The sequence below is a fragment of the Pinus tabuliformis genome, chromosome J (genome assembly GCF_031772625.1).
Source record: "Pinus tabuliformis cultivar Carrire ecotype Pingquan chromosome J, CPIR1, whole genome shotgun sequence".
Classification (NCBI taxonomy): domain Eukaryota; kingdom Viridiplantae; phylum Streptophyta; class Pinopsida; order Pinales; family Pinaceae; genus Pinus; species Pinus tabuliformis.
This window is the reverse complement of record NC_142295.1, coordinates 123,037,452-123,040,356: the sequence shown is the minus strand read 5'-3', so window position 1 is coordinate 123,040,356 and position 2,905 is coordinate 123,037,452. Positions and strand designations below refer to the sequence as shown.

Here is a 2,905-nt window from a genome sequence, read left to right as displayed (position 1 = left end):
TTATTCCTGTTTTTGAAGTCATGAAAGCCAATGGAGTTAGGGAAACGTCCGCATTCAGATCTTTGGAGAGCCAGGTACGGAAGTCAATATTAGTCAGCTGCATATCGCCATTAAAAGCAAGAAAAATGAGCATATAGTCGGTGAAGATCACAAAAGTCGCCTGCATGTACATATTTAGAAGTGTTCGCGTATAACCCTCTATAAGTATTCCCCCTCCTCCTTCCCTTGTGCATACTAGAGTAAGAAGCTACCCCTCCTCCTTCCCTTGTGCATACTAGAGTAAGAAGCTATTGTTTTGTTTTGTGCGATAGTATTGAAAAAAAACTATCGGGTTACACTAGGGTTGAAGATGGTGTCAGGGACTGCAATAACGGAAGAAGTGTCTCAAGTGGAGGCAAGGAGACTGTGGAACGCTATGGTGAAAGACAGCCACAACCTCTTCCCAAAGGTTTTGCCTGAACTTCTCGCTTCCGTGACCTTAATTCAAGGAGATGGAGGCGTGGGCACCATTAAGCAGATCAACTTCACCCCGGTATAACTCCCATAAATTCCTCTGTTGATTACATATTCTACTTAATATCATTATAATTCCATTTCTAGTTATTTCCCTTTCTGATTTAACGGATCCCCTGCAAATGAGGTTGAATAATTTGTTATCATTGTTGGGAATTTCTGATAATTCCAAACAAATAAACAGAGGAAAGATGCTCTGTTTTAACCCAGGAAACTAAAAAAAAATTGTTTGATGAAGAGAGAATTTTTCACACACTAAAAAAAACTTTGATTCATTAACAAAAGATTGTTGTTACAAAATATTCTACCTCTATCAGAGGGATTACTTCCATAAACTTCTTCTGATGCAGTTCCAAAAACCTTCACTCTCACAAAAAAAAAACTGTGTCTCAGCTTGAAAAATTAACACTGATGTCTGTGTAATTTTTCTTTTTCACTCCACACATACGCGCTGCAGCGTATTACATTTCATTACAAAGCAAAAATCTGTTGTATATATTTACACCGCTGTGTAAAAATTCTTCACCTGTGCACTGCTGCGTGCGTATTACATTTCATTACAAAGCAAAAATCTGTTGTATACATTTCATTACAAAGCAAAAATCTGTTGTATATATTTACACCGCTGTGTAAAAATTCTTCACCTGTGCACTGCTGCGTGTTTCCCTTACATTACATATGCAAAAAGTGAACAACAAAAACATGACAAATACATTTTCTTGTGTCATACTGCTGTGCTGTGAGAAAAAAAAACATTAAAATTAAAAACTTTACCTACTCTCTACTCTTTACTAACCATAGTAAATTTCATTAATTACATTACTGAGTAAAGTCCATATGGTGCGGGCCTGTACACAACCGTTGATCTAATCTGACGGCCGACAGATAATATTGCACGGCTCTACTTACCGACCTTTATGCTCCGGGGAAAAATCTGTTTTGGAAATCTGTTGTGGACACGCGTCAGATGGTGAATATGATCGCTGTCGTTTGAGAAAAACCACCGCTCAGTGAAAGGCGATGCGGGGAAGATGTTGGCGGTTTTGCTGCAATAAATGACGCTGCAGTTGGAATTACATTTCAACAATCATTTGGTGGTTACAAGTTTTTTCACTTTCTTCTCATTTGGTGGTTACAAGTTTTTTCACTTTCTTGTCACAGCTCACAAGGATTTCAGCTTCGTCAAGGAACGAGTGGATGAAATTGACGAGGAAAAAATGGTGTTCAAGTATACCAATATCGAAGGAGGGATGCTGGGAAAGAAACTGAATGCTGCGAAGTTTGAGGTCAAATTCGTTCCCAGGAAAGAAGGGGGATGTGTCGCGAGCTGGATCTATAATTACGAGACCCTTCCTGGTGCTCAGCTTGAAGAAAGCAAAGCAAAAGAGATAAAGAAAAGTATTGTTGAAGAAGATCGAGCAGTCTCTGCTCTCCAATCCTTCTCTATACTGATCAATATATCTCTATGTGCATGTCTTCGTATGCATTATAGTGTTCATATGTCTTCGTATGCATAAACAGTTAAGTGCCGGTCATTATATGAATGAAACGGCTAAGAGTGTGCAAAATAAAGAAAGGTGATGATATGCCTGCGACCCATCGTCCATTGTTCTAGTTATTTCTGGGCTGTAACATGCCCTCTGTGTTTTTGCAATCGTAACGTTATCGTTACATGAATCTCTGTATTTCCATCCATATAAGTAAATTGTGTGATTGCAAGGCGAATTTCCATTGTTTTTAAGTAAATTGTGTGATTGCAAGGCGAATTTCCATTGTTTTTATTCAAACACGGTGAGCTTTAGCATATTAAATAGATCAATTCTTTTATGAGTAAAAAGCATGTAGGAAGTTTTTGGAACAGCTAAGTTGGTTTGTTTTTCCTTGTAAAATTATACATGTTAGGGGCCTTATTTCATGTATTTATGAGTTATGGACACTATTAACCGTGCTTTCGGTTAAAGAATATTTGCCTTAATCTAAATCTATATTTTTCTTAGACAAGGTGTTCTCACCTCTTAATCATTGTCTCAATCAACAAAATAGTTACAATAAACGGTTATATGAATTTATTAATAGGTGTCTCTTTGAGTTCACACAAATAGTCAATTCAATCAGATTTTGCCATAGAGGAAGCATATATTGTAGATACAAAAACAATAAACCAGATTGAGTGGATTAGGCAAATATTTTAATATTTGCAAAAGAAACAAGTTAATTTTACTCTATTTTGTGTGCAAAATATTTTTGCAAAAAAAATGGCCAAAAATGCTAGATTCTATTATAGAACAAAATACATTAATACAAATTCTCATTGTATTTGATATCATGTAGAGGCCGAGACTATTCATTTAATACATTCTTCCACTAATAAGCAAATTGCAGACGACTTCTC

At 36.5% G+C, this 2,905-nt stretch overlaps 1 pseudogene; it reads left to right on the top strand.

Moving 5' to 3' along the window:
- Positions 1–291: 291 nt before the first annotated feature.
- Positions 292–2,044, top strand: LOC149225901 (pathogenesis-related protein 1-like; annotated as a pseudogene).
- The last annotated feature ends 861 nt before the right edge of the window (positions 2,045–2,905 follow it).